Here is a 23,713-nt window from a genome sequence, read left to right as displayed (position 1 = left end):
AACATTAAACGCACCAACATTCGAATTATAGGGGTCCCAGAAGAAGAAGAGAAAAAGAAAGGGACTGAGAAAATATTTGAAGAGATTATAGTTGAAAACTTCCCTAATATGGGAAAGGAAATAGTTAATCAAGTCCTGGAAGCACAGAGAGTCCCATACAGGATAAATCCAAGGAGAAACACACCAAGACACATATTAATCAAACTATCAAAAATTAAATATAAAGAAAACATATTAAAAGCAGCAAGGGAAAAACAACAGATAACACACAAGGGCATCCCCATAAGGTTAACAGCTGATCTTTCAGCAGAAACGCTGCAAGCCAGAAGGGAGTGGCAGGATATACTTAAAGTGATGAAGGAGAAAAACCTACAACCAAGATTACTCTACCCAGCAAGGATCTCATTCAGATTTGATGGAGAAATTAAAACCTTTACAGACAAGCAAAAGCTGAGAGAGTTCAGCACCACCAAACCAGCTTTACAACAAATGCTAAAGGAACTTCCCTAGGCAAGAAACACAAGAGAAGGAAAACACCTACAATAACAAACCCAAAACATTTAAGAAAATGGGAATAGGAACATACATATCGATAATTACCTTAAATGTAAATGGATTAAATGCTCCCACCAAAAGACACAGACTGGCTGAATGGATACAAAAACAAGACCCATATATATGCTGTCTACAAGAGACCCACTTCAGACCTAGAGACACATACAGACTGAAAGTGAGGGGATGGAAAAAGATATTCCATGCAAATGGAAATCAAAAGAAAGCTGGAGTAGCAATTCTCATATCAGACAAAATAGACTTTAAAATAAAGACAATTACAAGAGACAAAGACGGACACTATATAATGATCAAGGGATCGATCCAAGAGGAAGGTATAACAATTGTAAATATTTATGCACCCAACATAGGAGCACCTCAATACATAAGGCAAATACTAACAGCCATAAAAGGGGAAATCGACAGTAACACAATCATAGTAGGGGACTTTAACACCCCACTTTCACCAATGGACAGATCATCCAAAATGAAAATCAATAAGGAAACACAAGCTTTAAATGATACATTAAACAAGATGGACTTAATTGATATTTATAGGACATTCCACCCAAAAACAACAGAATACACATTTTTCTCAAGTGCTCATGGAACATTCTCCAGGATAGATCATATCTTGGGTCACAAATCAAGCCTTGGTAAATTTAAAAAAATTGAAATCGTATCAAGTATCTTTTCCGACCACAACGCTATGAGACTAGATATCAATTACAGGAAAAGATCTGTAAAAAATACAAACACATGGAGGCTACACAATACACTACTTAATAACGAAGTGATCACTGAAGAAATCAAAGGGGAAATCAAAAAATACCTAGAAACAAATGACAATGGAGACACGACGACCCAAAACCTATGGGATGCAGCAAAAGCAGTTCTAAGAGGGAAGTTTATAGCAATACAAGCCTACATCAAGAAACAGGAAACATCTCGAATAAACAACCTAACCTTGCACCTAAAGCAATTAGAGAAAGAAGAACAAAAAAACCCCAAAGCTAGCAGAAGGAAAGAAATCATAAAGATCAGATCAGAAATAAATGAAAAAGAAATGAAGGAAACAATAGCAAAAATCAATGAAACTAAAAGCTGGTTCTTTGAGAAGATAAACAAAATTGATAAACCATTAGCCAGACTCATCAAGAGAAAAAAGGAGAAGACTCAAATCAATAGAATTAGAAATGAAAAAGGAGAAGTAACCACTGACACTGCAGAAATACAAACGATCATAAGAGATTACTACAAGCAACTCTATGCTAATAAAATGGACAACCTGGAAGAAATGGACAGATTCTTAGAAATGCACAACCTGCCGAGACTGAACCAGGAAGAAATAGAAAATATGAACAGACCAATCACAAGCACTGAAATTGAAACTGTGATTAAAAATCTTCCAACACACAAAAGCCCAGGACCAGATGGCTTCACAGGCGAATTCTATCAAACATTTAGAGAAGAGCTAACACCTATCCTTCTCAAACTCTTCCAAAATATTGCAGAGGGAGGAACACTCCCCAACTCATTCTACGAGGCCACCATCACCCTGATACCAAAACCAGGCAAAGATGTCACAAAGAAAGAAAACTACAGGCCAATATCACTGATGAACATAGATGCAAAAATCCTCAACAAAATACTAGCAAACAGAATCCAACAGCACATTAAAAGGATCATACACCATGATCAAGTGGGGTTTATTCCAGGAATGCAAGGATTCTTCAATATACGCAAATCAATCAACGTGATACATCATATTAACAAATTGAAGGAGAAAAACCATATGATCATCTCAATAGATGCAGAGAAAGCTTTCGACAAAATTCAACACCCATTTATGATAAAAGTCCTGCAGAAAGTAGGCATAGAGGGAACTTTCCTCAACATAATAAAGGCCATATATGACAAACCCACAGCCAACATCATCCTCAATGGTGAAAAACTGAAACCATTCCCACTAAGATCAGGAACAAGACAAGGTTGCCCACTCTCACCACTATTATTCAACATAGTTTTGGAAGTGTTAGCCACAGCAATCAGAGACGAAAAAGAAATAAAAGGAATCCAAATCGGAAAAGAAGAAGTAAAGCTGTCACTGTTTGCAGATGACATGATACTATACATAGAGAATCCAAAAGATGCTACCAGAAAACTACTAGAGCTAATCAATGAATTTGGTAAAGTAGCAGGATACAAAATTAATGCACAGAAATCTCTTGCATTCCTGTATACTAATGATGAAAAATCTGAAAGTGAAATTAAGAAAACACTCCCGTTTACCATTGCAACAAAAAGAATAAAATACCTAGGAATAAACCTACCTAAGGAGACAAAAGACCTGTATGCAGAAAATTATAGGACACTGATGAAAGAAATTAAAGATGATACAAATAGATGGAGAGATATACCATGTTCTTGGATTGGAAGAATAAACATTGTGAAAATGACTCTGCTACCCAAAGCAATCTACAGATTCAATGCAATCCCTATCAAACTACCACTGGCACTTTTCACAGAACTAGAACAAAAAATTTCACAATTTGTATGGAAACACAAAAGACCCCGAATAGCCAAAGCAATCTTGAGAACGAAAAATGGAGCTGGAGGAATCAGGCTCCCTGACTTCAGACTATATTACAAAGCTACAGTAATCAAGACAGTTTGGTACTGGCACAAAAACAGAAATATAGATCAATGGAACAGGATAGAAAGCCCAGAGATAAGCCCACGCACATATGGTCACCTTATCTTTGATAAAGGAGGCAAGCATATACAGTGGAGAAAAGACAGCCTCTTCAATAAGTGGTGTTGGGAAAATTGGACAGGTACATGTAAAAGTATGAAATTAGAACACTCCCTAACACCATACACAAAAATAAACTCAAAATGGATTAAAGACCTAAGTGTAAGGCCAGACACTATCAAACTCTTAGAGGAAAACATAGGCAGAACACTGTATGACATAAGTCACAGCAAGATCCTTTTTGACCCAGGTCCTAGAGAAATGGAAATAAAAACACAAATAAACAAATGGGACCTAATGAAACTTAAAAGCTTTTGCACAGCAAAGGAAACCATAAACAAGACCAAAAGACAACCCTCAGAATGGGAGAAAATATTTGCAAATGAAGCAACGGACAAAGGATTAATCTCCAAGATTTACAAGCAGCTCATGCAGCTCAATAACAAAAAAACAAACAACCCAATCCAAAAATGGGCAGAAGACCTAAATAGACATTTCTCCAAAGAAGAGATACAGATTGCCAACAGACACATGAAAGAATGCTCAACATCATTAATCATTAGAGAAATGCAAATCAAAACTACAATGAGGTATCATCTCACACCGGTCAGAATGGCCATCATCAAAAAATCTAGAAACAATAAATGCTGGAGAGGGTGTGGAGAAAAGGGAACACTCTTGCACTGTTGGTGGGAATGTAAATTGATACAGCCACTATGGAGAACAGTATGGAGGTTCCTTAAAAAACTAAAAATAGAACTACCATATGACCCAGCAATCCCACTACTGGGCATATACCCTGAGAAAACCATAATTCAGAAAGAGTCATGTACCAAAATATTCATTGCAGCTCTGTTTACAATAGCCAGGACATGGAAGCAACCTAGGTGTCCATCATCGGATGAATGGATAAAGAAGATGTGGCACATATATACAATGGAATATTACTCAGCCATAAAAAGAAATGAAATGGAGGTGTTTGTAATGAGGTGGATGGAGTTAGAGTCTGTCATACAGAGTGAAGTAAGTCAGAAAGAGAAAAACAAATACAGTATGCTAACACATATATATGGAATCTAAGGGAAAAAAAAAAAAAAAAAAAGAGGTCATGAAGAACCTAGTGGCAAGATGGGAATAAAGACACAGACCTACTAGAGAATGGACTTGAGGATATGGGGAGGGGGAGGGGTGAGATGTGACAGGGTGAGAGAGTGTCATGGACATATATACACTACCAAATGTAAAATAGATAACTAGTGGGAAGCAGCCGCATAGCACAGGGAGATCAGCTCGGTGCTTTGTGACCACCTAGAGGGGTGGGATAGGGAGGGTGGGAAGGAGGGAGATGCAAGAGGGAAGAGATATGGCAACATATGTATATGTGTAACTGATTCACTTTGTTGTAAAGCAGAAGCTAGCACACCATTGTAAAGCAATTATACTTCAATAAAGATGTTTAAAAAAAAAAAAAAAAAAAAAAAAAAAAAAAAAAAGAATTGACTGTTAAATTTAGTCGCGCAGAGATTACTGATGACCTTGATGAGAAGCTTCTGCGGTATGTTAAGGGCGAGCACCTGGTGTGTGAGCTCTGGAGACCATGGGAGGAAGGCGATGGGAGGCGGTGCGCGTAATGGGGAAAATGGCAGCCTGTTTGTGTGCTTATAGAAATGATCCACAGAGAGGCAAAATTTGATGAAGCAGGAGAGAGGGGAGCTAGAGCTAGAGCTGCAGCCTCAAGTTGGTAAGAGAAGGGAAGAGGTCAAAGGCTGAGGTGAAGAAATGGCAATTAACCCAGACCACCGGGAGGGAGAGGAGAGTATATGGGCAGGCCGCAAGTCAGTGAGTGGGTAGAGGATGAGGGGAGATGGGTCTGTTGGTTTCTGTTTGCTGAGCGAAACAGGAAGCAACAGCTATCAGCGGAGAGTGAGGATTGGGGAAGAAAGGTTTTCAGGGTTGCAGAGAGGGAGGGTGTGAAATAATTACCTGGGAAAGTGGAATCAGTGGATTAAGGAAATGTAGTTTGATTAAGGAAATGTAGCAGTTGTAAGGGGCCATTTGAAGTTAGTGGTGGGGGTTTTACTCCTACCGTGTTAAACTGTTCTTGGGCTGGCATGGAGTAGGCAGAAAGTTGGATATAAGAGTGTTGGGTGTTTTCTAGTTGGGGTACCATTGAGATGAGAGAGGGGAGGGGCAAGAGTGTGTTCAAAGGGAGTGATTACAGCGATGGCCTGTAAGGTCTACACTGGGGCGTGAGGATCGGGACAGGGTATGGATAATGAAAAGGTGGTAGGATCAGTGAGTTGAAGGATCCATCAGGGTTGAGGAATTGTTGGCGCTGGCATTTCCAGGAGGAGGTAAGCAACAGTCAGGACCACCGCGGTGGAAGATTCGGTGGTGGGCGTAGGGTGCTTGAAATTGAGATGATGGGAAAGGTTGCAATTGTTTGGTAATGACAGAGTTTAGGGTATGATTAATAAACTCAGTAGCTTGTTTCCATCCTTTGCGTATTTCCTATTTTTAATAGGAAAAACTCAATAAAGCATTTAGATTCCCTTTTATATATTAACTTCATTCTGGCTAATTTGTCCTGTATTAATTGGTACAGTGTTAAGGCTTTAGTGATTGTTTAGCCCATATTTTCTTTTTTCCTCCATTGATAAATCAAACATCTGCCATTTTGTGTGTGAAAACTGAAATAGAAAAATGCAGTCTAATTTTAGTATGAGCTATGCATGGAAGTAGCCATGTCCTCCTTAGTTAATAGTATTGAAGTTTCAAGATAAGTTGAATTTTTCCGCCAAATTTAAAATGGCTAACGTAAAATCAGTGGTAAGACTACAGTACAGCAGCCCTGTGGTAGGCAGAATCATGATCCTCCAGTGGTGTCACATCCTAATCCCCAGAAACGGTAAGTATGTTACCTCACACTGCAGAATGGACTTCACAGATGTGATTAAGTTAAGGATTTGGAGATGGCGTGGTTACCCTGGATTAGCTAAGTGGGGTATGTAATCTAAGGGTGCCTGACGAGTGGAAGGAGGAGGCTGGAGGGTCAGAGGCAGAGGGATTTGAAGACGCTGCACTGCGGCTGACGCTGGCTTTGAAGATGGAGGGAGGGGCCGTGAGCCTGCGAATGCATGTGATGCAGTCTCTAGAAGTCCCCCTAGAGCCTCCAGAAGGAGGCGTTGACCTTGAACTCAATCAGTATGACTCCAGCGTCTATAAAACAGACTAACTTGCAGGCCAGCTGAACTTGATCATAGCCTGATGGGGTGGGGTATATTACATCTAATTAAGAAGTGGGACTGTCAGGAGGGGAGTTGGTTAGTCACGTAATGGAGGCAGTTTTTAATACTGTTTATTCAAATACCAATCTACCAAGTAGAGTAGCCCCATCTACTGCTCAGTTGTACTAGAGCAATAACCCTGTGGTAGAGAATGATACACAAGACTGTTTACCCTGATGTTTTAAAATATATATTAGATAACTGTTTTTAAATATATATATTAGACAATATTATATATATAATATCTATATATAGATAATATATATATTATAAATATGTATTAGATATATTAGATATTCTTTGGCTTAGATTTCTGTGCTCACTAAACAAATGCTTGATTATAATTTGGCTTCCTGTGTTGCATGTCTACATGGAAAGAGCTCAGTGAGCAGATGATTCAATTATCTGGTTCCCTTTGATTAATATATTGGTTTCCAATATGGTTTGTCTGTGGACAGGCGTGGGTGAAAATACATTGGCCAGAGGGCTCTCATTTCTCTTGGTCCCCTTGGCTGTTGTAATTTTCACTTAACATTGCTGAATTGGTATTCTGGTTTTAGTTAGTCCACTGAAAGTCGGTCCCTGGGAGATCCTCACTAACCCTATGAGGATTAGTCTCTGGATCTTGAAAATTCAACAAGCTAATATAACCCCAGAAGGCTTGTGTGAGACATAAGATGTTTTCCCCAGGTGACATAGCCCTGCTTCTTCAAAGCTGAGAGATAAACATGAGTGAGCTTTGCTTAAATCTGAACTTCTGTAATTGAAAACCAGGAAAGAGGCAAACACGTTAGTTTTCAGAATCAAGATAATTGCAACACCTGGATAGGTTGGAAAACTAGACCAAAAGTAAGGTGAAATATAGCATAATCAAGTGTAGAGTTTCGTACCATATCATTTTTCAAAAAATTCGAAGTGTTGGTTGTAAGAAGATAAAGTTTATTGGAAGCCAGGAGAAGGATGGTACCAGAGAAGCAACATGATGTTAGATGGTATTGATAGAAGTGTAGCATTAAGCACATGGGAGGTAATTAGCGTGTCGTACTGGTACAAAACATTTTAAGAGGATCATGGGCATTTTATGAGGGCATTGGCAAACTGCAGAGTGATCAAGATGGTAACCATGTAGATATGAAGTCATATACAGTCAGCCCTCTGTATCTGTGGGTTCTGCATCCACAGATTCAACCAACCTTGGATCAAAAATATTAGGAAAATTCCAGAAAGTTCCAAAAAGCAAAACTTGAACTTGCTGCCTACTAGCAACTATTCATAAAGCATTTACACTGTATTAGGTATTATGAGTAATCTAGAGATGACTTAAAGTGTATGAGAGGATGTGCGTAGGTTATATGCAAATACTGTGCCCTTTATATAAGGGACTTGAGCATGTGCTGATTTTGGTACCCATGGGGGAGTAGGGGGAGGGTCCTGGAACCAATCCCCCATGGATACCAAGGGACAACTGTAGACAGAAATGGGAATATTTAACCTAGAGAAGAAGTTAGGGTTGAGGAGGAGGTGAACATAATAGTGTTTTGCATATACAGAATTTGTAGTACAGTTAAGGAACAGGGATTTCTCCAGTTAGATCTAGAGGTTAGAACTAGTGCCAGTAGGTAGACATTAACTGAAAGACAAGTTTTTGATGCCATACGCCCATAGCAAACGTTGGATCACCTATACATATCCCTGCCCTTTCTCCCTCCCTTCCTCCTAAGGGAACCTTGATTTTGTCTCTGTAATCTACCCTCTCTGTAGAGGTTTGTCTTTCAAGACAGGCAGACCCCAGCTTCAGGGGGGCAAATCATGATTAGTCTTAGCCAATCATGATAGACCCCTTTTCCTTATTGGTGACTGGCCAGATGTAGTTCTGGTCAGTAAGATGTATGCCAGCGGTCTTCAGACACAGGCATTCCTCTCTGATAAAAAGATTCAGCAGGGAAGAAATAATCTTCTTACACTGGACATTGTTATGTCTGCATGTGAAGCCTGGAATGATAGGTGCCATCTTGAAACCATAAGGAGAGCTAAACCAGTGAGCTAGTGGCAGAGTGAAAAGAAGAATGTAGCCTTTGGTGATACTGAACCACCGAAATAACAAACCTTGGAGAGACATGACCTCAGGACTTCTTATTGAACAATAAAAACAGATGAGTAAATTAATATATCCTGATATTGCTGATTTTTCCTGAATTGTATAGGACCAAAATGATGCCCAACAGAGCTGCTCTGAAATGAGAAAGATTATTTTCCAAGGAAGCAGTCTTTTTGTCTTTGGAGATATTTAAGCAAAAGTTGAGTGAACATTTGATAGACTTGGGATTCCATCACTGGTGAAAATTTGGACTAGTTGACTTCAGCTCCTTCCTAATTAAAAGATTCAGGCTTTACCGTTCTAAAAACAAAATAAGGAAGCAATCCGCAGTTCAGACAGAAGAAGTTGGGACTCACTTAGCTTCTCCATTTGGTGCCCTCTTAGCTCTCTTAGCATCTCTACTGCCCTGAGGGATGAATGTGGAACATTGTTTCTCATCATCCTGGATAGCCCATGATCTGCTGCTTTATATTGATAGCTTCCAGAGGGAAGGAAATAGGACACAATTGTGTTTTAGTGTAAAAGACCTTTTCTGTTGTTTAGATGCACTGATTTATGGAGAGAAGAAAGTATCTCAGAGGAGATATTAGAAGTTTTGTTTTATTGTAGTAAAATCTTTTTAGCTTAGTTTTTTTCCTTTTGGAAAATGGACTACTTACTCCAGTGTTATTAATAGAGGATGTTGTAGAGACACAATGAAATGATAATACATTGGAAAATAGTTGTAGTGGTAGGCATTTATTAGAAATGTTTTCTGCTATTTGAATAGTTTATAAGTCTTTATTAAATTGAGGCCAAAATAAGTAGCTCATTATTAAATTGATATCCCTGAATTTCAAGACGATAGTGAGAAGCTAAGTGATTTTAAAAACAGAAATGAATACAAATGACTCTACCTTTATTCATTATGGACATTATCAGAAACACTAGAGTTAAGTCCTTCTCAGTGTTTAACTGGATTGTCTTATTGTATTTTAGAAATAAAGGGAAAAAAAGGTTTTAATTCAGGTTTCAATTTCTAACATGACCCGAAGGTGGTATAGAAAGAGAGGATTGTCCACATATTATTGTGAAGTTTCTTTTTGAACTTAGCTTTTATCTTCTCATAAAGCATGTTTGGCTTATGCTATCAGGAAAATTAATTAACATTTATGGTTACGTTAAAAAAAAATGACAATCTTCAGTTACACATTACCACAACATTTCAGAAGCTATAAGAATGACTCAAAAGTAGACAAGTTTGATTTCTGGAATTGTGACATAACTGGTAGTTTTGGGAGCTTCTCGTTTTTCTTCTCATTTTAGACTTCTGTTTCATTAACTTTCCCAAGACCCCCTCTGATATTAAAACTTCTTCCTGTCCAACCCCGGATTCCTCCCTCTCCTTGCCTAACAGGATATTTTTGAACCACGGCTAACCCTGGGCACTTAGTCAATAAGGGAACATTTGTCTGTGGACTTTTCTGTCCCTCTTTACGTTGCAGATTTCAGATGAAATATATAGGGCTCTTGTCTTCCTGCTCTTGGGCAGCCATATTGATCTTTCTTGGGTATTGATAGACTCCAGATCTTCTTCATTATGCCTTTCACCAAAACATAGCAATTCTATGTTTCCTGCCTACTGTGCTCCTGTCTGTTCGGTGGTGATTAATCTCATTTTCAGCCATGAACTGAGTTAATAGATGTTAGCTTGTTAACCCTCCACCCCTTTATTTAAAAGCAAACGGACCTGGGAATGCCTGGAGATGCATTTTGGCCTTGATATGCCCTGTGAATTGTGCCATGGGCGCCAGTGTCCTCTGTGGGCGCCTGCTGCACTGAGAGGTGGCGCTTCTCCTGCCTTTCCCCTGCTCTTGCTGCTGGGAGCAGTGCTAGTTGCCCTGCGTCCCGTCTTCGGATCAATATGTAGGGCTGGCTTCCCGGGCCAGCGACATGTGCAGTTGAACAGGGCCCCGCACTTGGCTTAATGTTTTCCTGTTGCCATCCTGAAATTCTTAATATTTTTTCTTATAAGGGCCCTGTATTTTTGTTATGCACTAGGCCCTGGAAATTATATAACCTTCTCATCAATAAGCTTTGAACTCATTGCCTGCTTTCTCTCCTCCATTTGCTTCCAGCTTTCCCTGTGGGCTTTCTGTGCTGCCTCATAGCTTCTGCTCACCCCACTTACTTCACCCCCCACCCCATATACGACTACCTCACATAAGTGGAATCTGCAGGAAACATAAAGTCTGAATTACCTAGTAACTGTCTAGCTGGTATCTGTCAAGGCTGCCTGTTAAGATCCTCACAGCTGTTTTTTTTTTTTTTTTTTTAACATCTTTATTGGAGTATAATTGCTTTACAATTGTGTGTTAGTTTCTGCTTTATAACAAAGTGAATCAGCTGTACATATACACATATCCCCATATTTCTTCCCTCCTGCGTCTCCCTCCCACCCTCCTTATCCCACCCCTCTAGGTGGTCACAAAGCACCAAGCTGATCTCCCTGTGCTATGTGGCTGCTTCCCACTAGCTATCTATTCTACATTTGGTAGTGTATATATGTCCATGCCACTCTCTCACTTCATCCCAGCTTACGATTCCCCCTCCCCGTGTCCTCAAGTCCATTCTCTACGTCTGCGTCTTTATTCCTGTCCTGCCCCTAGGTTCTTCAGAACCTTTTTTTTTTTTTTTTTAGATTCCATATATATGTCTCACAGCTGTTTTAAGGTTAGTCCCCTTGGGATCCACAGTATCATTCCATTATATTTACATTTTCATTTGGGTCCTTTAAGTCCCTCACTATTAATATTTTTAGCATTTAACTATATACATATCTAATATTGTGTAATATAGTCTGCTTAAACCAGTCTGATTAGAAGAAAACATTTATTCAGAAATACGGAGAGAGGTGACATTAATAAGAATCTGAATACTTGCCAACAGATCAGGACTCCAAGCTAGTCAGCTGTGTTTGAAGGATTATGTAGTATAATGTATACGAACGTACTTTGTAAACTCTGAATTTTTGCCAAGTGCCAGTTTTCTTAAACATAATTGTTTATCATCCTGTGTACTGTTGATGGGAATGTAAACTAGTAGAGCCACTATGAAAAACGATGTGGTAGTTCATCAAAAAATGAAAAATAAAATTACCATATGATCCAGCAATTCCACTTCTGGGTGTATACCCAAAAGAATTGAAAGAATCTTGAAGAAGTATTTGTACACCCATGTTCATAGTAGTGTTATTCACAGTAGCCAAAAGGCGGAATCAACCAAGTGTCCATTGATAGATGAATGGATAAGCAAAATATAGTCTATACATACGAATGAATATTATCCAACCCTAAAAAGGAAGGACACAAAAAATAAACACATGAACCTGGAGGACTTTACGCTAAGTGAAAGAAACCAGACACAAAAGGGCAAATACTGTATGATTCTGCTTACGTGAGCTACCTATAGAGTAGTCAGATTCATAGAGACAGAAAGGAGAACGGTGGGTGTTGGGGGAAGCGGGGAAAGGGGAATGGACAATTACTGTTTAAAGGCTGCAGAGTCTCAGACAATATGAAATGAATTGTGGAGATGGATGGTGGTGGCAGCACAACAGTATGAATATATACTTACTACTGCTGAACTGTACACTTGAAAATGGTTAAGATGGTTAAAAAAAAACTTAGTTGTAAATTTTATCTCGGGAAAAAAAGGAAAGTAATAATCCTCATCAAGTTGGGGAGTGAGCAGTGTGTGGAGAAACAAACATGGCAGAATGTTGATAGTTATTGAAAGTGAGTTGAGGATACATGAGGGTTCACTGCACTAGTCTATTTACTTCATACACATTTGAAATTTTCCATAGTGAAAATTTTTTAAATGGTTGCCATTCAGTTTAGAAGACCAGATTTATCCATCAGGGGATTCTAGTGGCTGCTGCAGCCCTCCATAACGATGGACATTTCCAGTGATGAGAGAGGGATATGGCCAGTGAGGAATGGAACAAATTGTGAGGCGTTCTGACTAGAAGAATGATGTCGCTTTTCACAGAGAAGGACATTGAAAGGGGTGTGACTTCAGAGGGCAAGAGTATCTCATAGGAAGTTAAAGTACCTGAGTCCCTCTTACTTGCTTTCCTTTTACTAGAACAGTTGCTGACTGAGGCCAGGGAAACACTAAAATTTTTTATTGTGCATTAGTGCTCTTAATAACTGTATACATTCTTCTTATGAGCCCAGACCGGGCTGTAGTTGTTGCCTGTGTTGTTGGGAATTACAAAAAAAGAATGACACAATTACCTGACACTGTAAAGTTAATAGTAAAAACGCGAATGGCCTGCACTTCATTGAACGTGAACTTGTTGTAGACATCTCTACATTAAGACAGTGTGGTTCTGTTTTCCAACACAGGCACTTTTTTCTATTTCTGTTTCAATGCCAAACACAGGCACTTTCTTTCCCATCATGGGCAGAGTGACCACCCAGTTATAAAATGTTTCAACTATTAGTCTGATCATCTCTTTTAGATAACACAGTCTCTCTTCGCAGGGCTGAAGCATCTCAAAGAGATAGAAACCTTTTAATCTGCTTCTAAGAAAACTAGACAGCAGAAAGCAGAAACATTCTGATATGTATACACATTAAACTTCAAAATGTACAGATCCCGTCTTCTAGCCATTGTAAACAGAGGATGAAGGAGCGGAGAATGTTTTTATCATTTACGTTTAAATTTTATAGAGTTCTCACTCTCGGTTATAAAAGATCCATAATGTGGGGAATTTGGTACAAGAACAGTGAAAGTACATTTTGTTTGCTTTGTATAGAAAATATCTAATTACGCTTAATTATATGATGGGCTGATTCTGGGCACAACTCAGATCATTCTGTAGACATAAAGAAAAGGCTTGCAAAGTGGTAAAATATCTACCGCTCATGGTAAAGGAAGAATATTACTTTCTAAAATAAACAAATCTTACATTTCTTTCTAGATCAGTACCAACAGTTCTAATAGAATGTGGGCAGAACCCTTAAATGTTGAACCTAAGAAATTTGACATCTTGCCCCACCTACCAGAATAAGGTGAAAATACTCGCTGCTTATTTTCATTTACATAAGTATGTTGATTTCCTGCTCAAATCTATAAATGTGGTGGCCATTGACTTTTAGCATTTGCTAAAATTATCAAAAATGAAAGGAATAGCATATTCTACAAAGTTTCAAAATGAATAGCCCATACATACATACATGTAAAGGGAAGCATACATACAGTAACTTCAAGGATATAATGGCTAGTTAGTGTGGGCTGTCATCAGCTTGTATTCTTTGTAACAACCATACTTTTCAATTAAATGTGTATTTTACCTGGATGTCTGTTATCTAATTTTAATAATTTCAGTAGGGGAGAACTAGACCACTGCCATGCAGCCAGCTGCTGTGGTAAGCACAAATGAATGGCGTGTAATCTGAACACGTGTTCGCAGACTGAGCAAATTATATTAGGGCATTTGTTTGAAGGAATTTCTTGCTTGAGTTTGTACCTGTTCCATCACTGTGAGAGAGAATAAGGCATAAGATAAGGCAATTTCAAATATACTACTAATAGGGAATCTTATTAAATATGCTTGCTTTCTTGTACTGTTGTAATTAACTTTTCGTCAATGTGTTTTCTTCCAAGACTGATTTGTCCACTGTGCACATTTTGAATACCTACTATGTATAAAACATTAAGCTAAATACTGAGAGAAGTGGAAGATACAAAAATCAATGACAGCTCGTGCTTTCAAGCTTAGGATAGAAGTCATTTCAGAAGCTGAATTGTCAGTTGAAGACTGAAAAGGTGCTACATGTTAGGAGCACATAGGGAGCCTGTTAAGAGAGTGTGGGAGGCGTAGAAGTCAGGCTGCAAAGAGCTAAGGAGTTAAGGGTGAGAGATAAACACAGTCCCTGGTGCACTTAGGATAAAGCCACAGCCCTCATCGGGCCACGTGAGATGGCTGGCCTGGCTCGTGCCTGTGTGCTCTCCTTCAGGGTTCTGTTGACACACTGCCCTTCTTTCTGGTCCTCCCAAGTCACGGTGTTCTCCGCTGTCCAGCACTTTCACATATCTGGTTCCCTTTGCCTGGAATGCTACTTCTCTTGTTCTTTGCCTAGCCAATTTCTGCTCAGCCTTTAGATCTCGTGAAATGTCACTCCTTCCAAGAGACCCCGCCATTGCTGCTATGTAGGACCACAAACACACAGGTCGTGCGGAATGTCAGCGCAATCTAAATTAAGCCCCCCTGATGATACTGTTATAGACACCAGTGTTTTTCCTTTGTGTCAGTTAACATTTTGAATCCATAAATGTATCTGCTTATCTGTGTAATGGAATCATCAGCCCCGTGAGGGAGGGGCCTTGCTAATTTGTGTCCCCAGGCTCTGGTACATAGTCACTTTTCAGGAAATATTTTTGAGTGAATGAACAAATGTAGATCACTCTTCAAATTTGGCATTTTGGCAGTAAAGAAAAAGAGGAAGAAGGACATTCTAAAGTCAGTGATGTGTTCAAGGAAATGGATCGTGCCTCAGTCTCAGGATCAGGAAATCTGAATGTGTCTGTAGGCAAAAGGAAAGGAACCATTGGAGGGAAAACTGAAGATGTAAATGAAGGATTAGAATTCCACAGGAGCTGTGTGGTAGAGGAAGAGTTAGCCTTAGAAAGAAGAAGATCCCTGTGTACCCTTAGATAGGAGAGAGAGAAGGGTTTGGAAATTGTAATCTATTAGTGAGGGCTCAAGTAAAATTAATATTAATCTGCTGATAATTTCCACAACACTTTCAATTATAGTGGCCTAATATCTAAAGAAAAATGCAGGTTGAAAATGTTCAAAATTGTGTACGTGCCAGTGGTTACGCACCATGGCTCCCAGTGAGAAATGATGCATCGTGATTGTTAGGCCCATTTGCCGTAAACTCTTGAGGGTGGAGGGTTCCTGCAAGTGCCAGCATCTAGTCGTGCCAGGGTAGACGTGCCTCCTTGACCTGCTGAATAATTCAGGGATTCTGCCTCTGGTTAGTGCTGATTTGGAACAAATGTGAAAAGGATTATAGAGTTAAGACCATTTTTAAATGGACAAATTTTTTTTTAGCATTGTTTGTTTCTCCTACCTAGGAGGCTGATTTTCTTCAGTGATGTTTTACTGGGAAGCCTGACCAGTTTCATGTATTGTTTATAATAGTGGGTATCACATAATATAGCAAGACTGTAATTTTTTTTAAAAAATAATTAATTAATTGATTTATTATTGGCTGCGTTGGGTCTTCATTGCTGCGCACGGGCTTTCTCTAGTTGCGGCGAGCGGGGGCTACTCTTCGTTGCGGCGAGCAGGGGCTACTCTTCGTTGTGGGGCGCGTGCTTCTCATTGCGGTGGCTTCTCTTGTTGCAGAGCACGGGCTCTAGGCGCGTGGGCTTCGGTAGTTGTGGCTCGCGGGCTCTAGAGCGCAGGCTCAGTAGCAGTGGCTCGGGGCTCTAGAGCGCAGGCTCAGTAGCAGTGGCGCACGGGCTTAGTTGCTCCGTGGCATGTGGGATCTTCCCGGACCAGGGCTCGAAGCCGTGTCCCCTGCATTGGCAGGTGGATTCTTAACCACTGCACCACCAGCAAAGTCCCAAGACTGTAATTTGGAAGGAGCTGGGTTTGGAGTCTAAGATCACTGAAGTCCAAGGCAACAATACACTTTTACTGGACTGGCGCCGGCTTGCGGATGGAGGGCATGGTAGACAATCAGTGACTGACGTTGAGGCACACGCACACTGAGCTATTGGATAGCCCGTTAGGTCCTTAAAAGTAAACTCAAGACCTTGCAACCTGCCCCTGGTGTATAGCAGTCAGGAGTGAAAGTGTACTTTGCCTGCCAGAATGTGGTGTGCAGATTTAAGAACATTAGAGGAAGCAAGCGATGGCCAGCTTCAAGAAACACTGTGCCCAGGACCATGTTGACAGTTTATATCAGGAGTGACAGCTGAGTGCCTCTGTGGTCCTCAACAATTCTCACATTCACAGGGTGGCTCGCAAGACGTGACTCAAGGCTATAAATTCTTTTCCATTTTGAGAAATCAATCCATAGTTTTGAAATGCTGAAATAGGAAAGCATTCTTGAAAAACATTTTAATTGTAGAGTAATTATTACATGTATAACAAAAATTACTTTATAAGTAGACAGTCCTTCTCCCCATTCTTATATGTTTAAGAGTTTCTTAGATAGCTTTTCATAATTTTCGTGTTTTTCCCTTTCTTACTCATACTGCACGCCTTTTAAAAATTATTTTTGAAATGAACGACATTATATTTCTGTTCAGCAATGTCATTTATGCACTTAGTAATACAGGTATTCCCCAGTTTTCAAAAGTTCGCTTTATGCCACTTTGTTTTTAAGAAAGTCCTACTTTAGTGCCTGTTTTCACTAACCAGAAAAATTCGGAGGAGGATTTTTGCTTCTATGAAAAAAGACAAAAAGCGAAATAGGGTTCAGTGTCTGTTTTCCAGCTAGCTGTGACAGAAGCAGTGCACACTCAAAGCAGGTAAAGCGGCCCCACTGAGCTCCTTCCCCAGGAGCCGCACTCAGCATCTTAGCATCCAGCCGCCATAGCTTTGAAATGTGTGAGCATCTGTGCTTTATCTCGATTTATTTTGTGCATCCGTTAGCAAGATTGCTTCTTTGCTTTATGCCATTTTGGCTTATGAAGGGTTTCATAGGAACACTGTCCTTTCAGATAGTGGGTGAAGCCTGTATATCTAGGACACCTCCCCACAGCTATATGAGATGACACATAATTTTTTCGAAACAGCTTCCTTTTGACCGACGTTAGGATTGTTTTCCAGATTTCTTCTTTCATTTTTTGTATATTAATATTATTGGTGTAGTATTGTCATTATAAATAGTCTCCCTGTACAAATAATTTTGCTTACATGAAAGAAGAAGTATAAAGGATCCTAGTCCCAGAAGTCAAATTTGTGGGTTAAAAGCATGTGGGTTTCTACATTTCTATAGATATTGCCATTGTTCCACAAAAATTTAGCACCAGTTCACACCTCTCCCAATGGTAAATTTGAGCACCGCATCCCCCAGATTCTTGATAATCATTCTTCATCTGTTAGTATGTTTTAATTTGCATTTCCTAAATTTTGAGTGAATTTGAAGGTATTTTCATATGTTTACAGATCATTTTTATTTCTCAATGAATTGTCTATAATTATTGCCCATTTTCCAGTGGATTGTCTTTTTCTTAGCAATTTGTAAAAACTGTGGATATTAATATTTGATGCAAATATTTACCTTGGTTTATTGTTTGTTTTTGTTTATAATTGATTTTTTGTTTGGTTTGTCTTTTGTAAAATCAATTGTAACTTCTTTTTGACTTCTAGTTTTTTTTAAATCATAATTAAAGTCCTTTCTGTGTTTCAAAATTTATTTAAAAAATTTTTTAAAGTATTTTTATAGTCTCATGTTTTAACTTTAAATGTGGTATACCCAGAATTTGTTTTGGCTTAAGGAATGAAGGTAAAGATTTGGCCTTAAGTTTTCCAAATGGCTAGAGTTTGTCTCAATGTCATTTTTTGGAGCATTTTCCCTTCTTCCTATAGAATCCTTGAATTTGAGATTTTCTGACTGATAAATGTATTGTATTTATAGTAACATGTAAACTAAGGGACTGATTTTCATGAGAATGTATTTTACATTGGATGCTCTTGAACAGATAGGCCTTGTTTTTAAAGAAGTTTGATTCTATGATTTGTTGAAATTTATTTTTTAAAAAAATAAATTTATTTTATTTATTTATTTTGGCTGCAATGGGTCTTCATTGCTGTGCGCGGGCTTTCCCTAGTTGTGGCGAGCGGGGTCTACTCTTCGTTGCGGTGCGCAGGCTTCTCATTGCAGTGGCTTCTCTTGTTGCGGAGCATGGGCTCTAGGCGCGCGGGCTTCAGTAGTTGTGGCGCATGGGCTCAGTAGTTGTGGTTCACAGGCTCTAGAGCGCAGGCTCAGTAGTTGTGGTGCATGGGCTTAGTTGCTCCATGCATGTGGGATCTTCCTGGACCAGGGCTCGAACCTGTGTCCCCTGCATTGGCAGGTGGATTCTTAACCACTGTGCCACACCAGGGAAGCCCTGTTGAAATTTATAATTAACTTACTGGCACTCATTGATTTTATTAAATGGGAGACCTCAATGTATCAGTCTTGAAGTGACAAATGGAGTTTTATGATTAATATAACAAGACTGAGTATAAAATTACTTGCCTTAATAAGCTATAAAGCATGTCTTCTGAGTATTAAAATCTCACTACTTTATCATTAAAGGTCTTGACCAAAGTGAGAGTAGTGAAAATTGTGGAATTCAAAGAATAGGGTCAAATATTTGTTGTTGTTGCATTCTCTGGGTTGGATGGATTGGTTCAGGAAATATGATAGAACTGTAACTTGTATAACAAAACATACTGTGATTGAAGCAAAGGGGGGAAATGAAACTGTGAACATAGTATGGACGAGGATAAAAGTTACTTAAGGGAAAGATCTGAGTTTTGGAGAGGCAGCTACTTTTCGTTTTTTTCCAAAGAATGCTAGAAAATATGAATTGAGAAGAACTGTGGGTTCTCTTTGTTGATGTAAGACACAGATTTGGAATTTACAGATAAGTGAATGCTTAAGGCTTACAGCAAAAGTGTATCTATCAATTATTTATGTCTTCTTTGAAATTTATTGCAACTGAAAAAAGCAGGGATCTATGACATACATGATAAAGGAGAGAACATTGACTGTTTACAAATAAGACCAGCATGCAGTTTTCCTTGATGAAGATTTGAATGCATCACAATATAAAACTTATAGAATCATCTTATAAACATCAGTGGGAAATGAACTTCAGAGCTTATTGATTTTGTTTTTAATATTTTCACTTGAGGCAAGCCATAGCCTAAACCTAGGTATGACTCAAAACAGTTCTTTTCTTCTTTATTCTAAATATTTAAGTGTAAATTACAGTTTATTCCTTTAAAGTGTGGTTCTGAGACCTAGAAACTTCAGAGTTAAACCATTTAACTTTGTACCAGTTGTCCAGATATTAAATTTAGTTGGAATTCACATGAAAAATGGAGGAAGATAAGCTAACTCAGATGTGTTTATAGACCCTTGATTTAAGACAAACATAGAGCTTAAATTGAATCATGTGTATATATTTTGATATTTTTTGGTAATGTACCATATTTCTACGCAAAGAATTTCATTGGTATAGATCAAGCAGAGAAATGAAAAACATTGAACAATGTTAGTATAGACTCCAGTGGTAATTTATGTATTTTATTTAATTTAATGGATATGTATGAATGGTATAAAAAATTTATGAGATATTTGTCTTCATTACACTATAGGTAAGGCCAACTCTTTAAGTAACTTTGGCAGCAGAATTTCTGATTTTAAATTGTGGCTTCAGGTGAATGAAATACTGTTATATTAAGTGATTTTAAAGTTTCTTGGCTGACATAACCTTACAAAATAGTCTGAGATGTTTATACTTGGGTTTGAAACCACCAGTGCTCTCCAAATGAAGGATAATTAATTTTCAGGATTTATGTAGGGTTTTGAAAACACAAGCTTCACACGAAAAGAGACCAACTGGTGACTGGCGTTCACTTGCAGCATGAGCGTTGGGCTTCTGAGTGGGTTTTGTTTCCAGTCCTACAGTCTCATTCAGTCGTCGTGTGATACATACTGATCTCCTCCTCTCATGGAAACAGCAATCCTTATTTTCTGTCCCCTTAGCATTATAGCCCAGACCCGAGACAAAAAGTTAGGAAATAAAAGGCTAGGACCCCACTCGCTGAGGTTTGGAACCATCTTTCATATTCAACATTTGACTTCCAGTGCTTCGAAACATTCAATATTTGTGGAATGAGTGAATGCTCACTTTGTAGAAACAGGTTAATTTTCACTTACTACTAGCATTACTGTTGGAACTAGGGGTTCTAAATACACGAAAATGTGTTTCTTAGGGCCAGATCATTGTTCTGGTTCAGCGTTACACTTTACTTTCTTGCCTTGGTTGACGTGCGTAAAGAAGTGCTAAGTTGCTGTCTAACATCATTAGCTTCATTAATGATATTGTTATATTTAACTCTGTAAGAAATAAATAAATGTTTCATAATCTCAGGAGATTAATAAAATATTACTCTGGCTTTGTTGAACCACCTTGGAATTAAATTGTCATTACTGTTATACCCAGCAAGCTGACAGGGTAAGAAGAGCACACTTTCTAAATAAGGTTGTGATACTCTGGATGGAAATGTGTACATTTTCATTTTTCTGAGATTAATAATGCCTTCTAATATTTTACATTTTAGTGTCATGTTCGAGGTTTCATTTCATGACCATTTGTTCATTCACATGTATTTTTATTTTTAGCTCTAAGCGAAAGACATGAGGCCTAAGACTGAAATGAGGTTGTTTTGAGGCCATCTGATTTCTGGCTAGAAGGTGTGCGATCGCCTCGTCCTGAAACCACTGCAGACAGAATGGTAATGGCAAAGCCTGAGACAAAGAGAGGCCTTCATGTTTTTCCATGTCTCCTCTCCTTCCCCAATTCCTTTCTTTTTAAGCTTAAAATTTTAAGTTGTGAACAAAAGGTATTAAACAACATGCTGCCATTCTAACTAAACTGGTTCAAGTGTTTAATAACAAAAGGATTAATTATATAAAACTACATATTAATTAAACCTTTTAGAGTTGTTTAAACATAACTTTAAGAAAAATGAGCTGTTGTGAGCTACTTAAGTAACAACAAAATATTTATTATACGAAAGCACCTGAGCCCATTAGGTATTTGCAGATTGAAATAATGTTTTTCCTTTGAAAACCAATACAGCTTGCTCTTAACAGGGACTGTGGGCTTAATAAGGTTTTCAGAGTAGGAAGTAAGGATTCTTGCCACAGCTTTGCTTTTCTGTCATAAAGAATTTTGATGTTTTATGTATGTGTGTGTTTTTTGCTTTTTACTTTTTAAAAGGTAAAGTGCCCATTAAGAATGTTAGTTGTATCAGTTAAAAACTCTGCTCTAATTATTACATGTATCTTAGTTCAAAATATATTTTATAGTTGAAGATAACAGCACTCTATTATAGTAAAACATTTTTCAGGGAGTGTAGTGGCTCTCTTTATTCCAACGGACCATGTCCTGTTAAATGTGTTGATACAGCGGTGCTTATAAGGCAATCACTATCCCTCCACCCCCCCAGAATAGAATTTCAGTAGATTCTTTGCTCAAGTTCGAATTTTATACTAAGCCACTTTTTCAGAAGTGGCTCTTCATATTATTTCATTTCCTGTACTACATGTAACAGCATTAATAGCAAAAATAATATTATAAATGTACTTATATTTAGTCTAAATTATGCATCAGTTTGTTTAATTGATGAGGTGCTGAGAAAATGAAATTGTCATCCTATTCCAGAGAGTAATGCAGAGGGCAAATTCTAAGGAATTGACAACAATAAGAATTATTATTTTTTTAAGTCATGCTTATTTTCATGTTCTCTTCTAGAGGCTCAGTTGTAATATAGTTCCAAACATCACCTCATTTCCTTACAAAGAGGGTTTTCTTAAAAACAGTATTACAAATAGTATTTTACTGACAGTATTTTCTCAGATGTTGCGAGTGACTTAAAATTTATAAAATATATTCTTCTTATTCATGTATGTGACTTTCTGTGATAATAGACTTATTCACATGTTATGTAAATCCAGGCACTGTTTTGGTTGACCGGAGTGCAATGACTATATATCTGTGACCTCAATTTATACTTAGATAATTCAGCCTAGCCTTGTTCTAAAGAAAAGCAATGTACAATAGGTTGTTTCCTTGTTTTATCTTATCTCTTAATTTGTTGTTTTACTCTTCTTTTGGAAATGTGAACTCTGAACTCCTGATTTTCTATGGAAAAATTAAATAGGCTGGTCTAAATAGCATGGTTTTTAAGCCTGTAGTTAGAAGAATTGTTCATATAGTTCATTTTTGTGTATTAATGTTTTAATGAGAATTACTGATTATTTTTATTTTTAGAAATTCTCATTTCTTGTATTTTCCCAAACAAAATTGTTTTTCTTTTTCAAATAAAGCCTATCTAGATTGACCCTTTTTGAGGTTACAAGAACTTTGAAGGTCATCTTTCTTATTTCATGTGCTAAAAGTTAATGTAATAGAAGCACAAAGACTTTAACCACTACTAACTGGCTAAAACATAGTTTCTAAAGGTATGAGTTACATAAGAATGAAATCAATAATTTCATTTATGCATCTGAATGTCTGTTACCTTAATGGTAGCTTTTTCAAAGAAAATAAAGACAAATCTAATACCACTTTAAAGCCTGAAGCTGTAAATATGAAGATATTTTGACCCAGTAAATATTTAAATAGGTAATGTGTATGGGTATAGTTTAATATTTATTTTGTTATAAGTAAACTGCCTTGTTATTAAGCAAAACTTTAATATTAGACTTACAAGCGTATAACTGTAAATGAGAAAAAAAATTAACTTTAAAATGTTTTGAAAATTATAAAATAAATATTGACCTTTTCTAAGAAAGTCTTTTCCTTTTGACATTGTTTAATTTTTTTTCCTTTTTGTTTTTTAGGTTTGCAATTTTTTTTGGTGATGGCATGTTCAGAATCTTGGATCCCTAAGTTGAATATATTGGAAATATTTAGGAACTCTGGAAATTGTTGTTTTTGTATATATAATGACTTTCTAGGTGAACCAATAGATTTAATAAAAAGTATATAAAAGAATAGGCCTTATAATTTTGTATTTCTAAGTTAGCATGCATGTCTCAAATTCTCAGCTATCATTATTAGTGTCATACTCTGGAGACAGTTATCTTTTGAAGATTTGGGGCCTCTCATGGACCTCATATTTTCCCAGGCAGTTTATGTAATCCTCCCATGCCAATTTGGTCAGCTTCTTTGCCTGCCTACCTTGTAGCGTAGCTTACTTAGATCAGAGGTAATTCTTGATCAGGA

The 23,713-nt window shown here is 37.9% G+C and overlaps 1 protein-coding gene across 2 annotated transcripts in view; it reads left to right on the top strand.

The window, feature by feature from the left end:
* XKR6 (XK related 6) overlaps nucleotides 1–23,713 on the top strand; it is a 279,753-nt gene that overhangs the window by 62,555 nt on the left and 193,485 nt on the right. The window contains exons 2-3 of one of the 2 annotated variants that reach the window (XR_009702026.1): nucleotides 21,103–21,215; nucleotides 23,329–23,390. The exons of the other annotated variant lie outside the window; for it this stretch is intronic. The gene's annotated coding sequence lies outside the window, so the exon portion shown is untranslated. Of the gene's footprint in view, nucleotides 1–21,102; nucleotides 21,216–23,328; nucleotides 23,391–23,713 lie in introns of those variants that run through there. 2 annotated transcript variants of the gene reach the window in all.

Source organism: Eubalaena glacialis, chromosome 9, assembly GCF_028564815.1.
Source record: "Eubalaena glacialis isolate mEubGla1 chromosome 9, mEubGla1.1.hap2.+ XY, whole genome shotgun sequence".
NCBI lineage: Eukaryota > Metazoa > Chordata > Mammalia > Artiodactyla > Balaenidae > Eubalaena > Eubalaena glacialis.
This window is presented reverse-complemented; position numbering and strand designations above follow the sequence as displayed.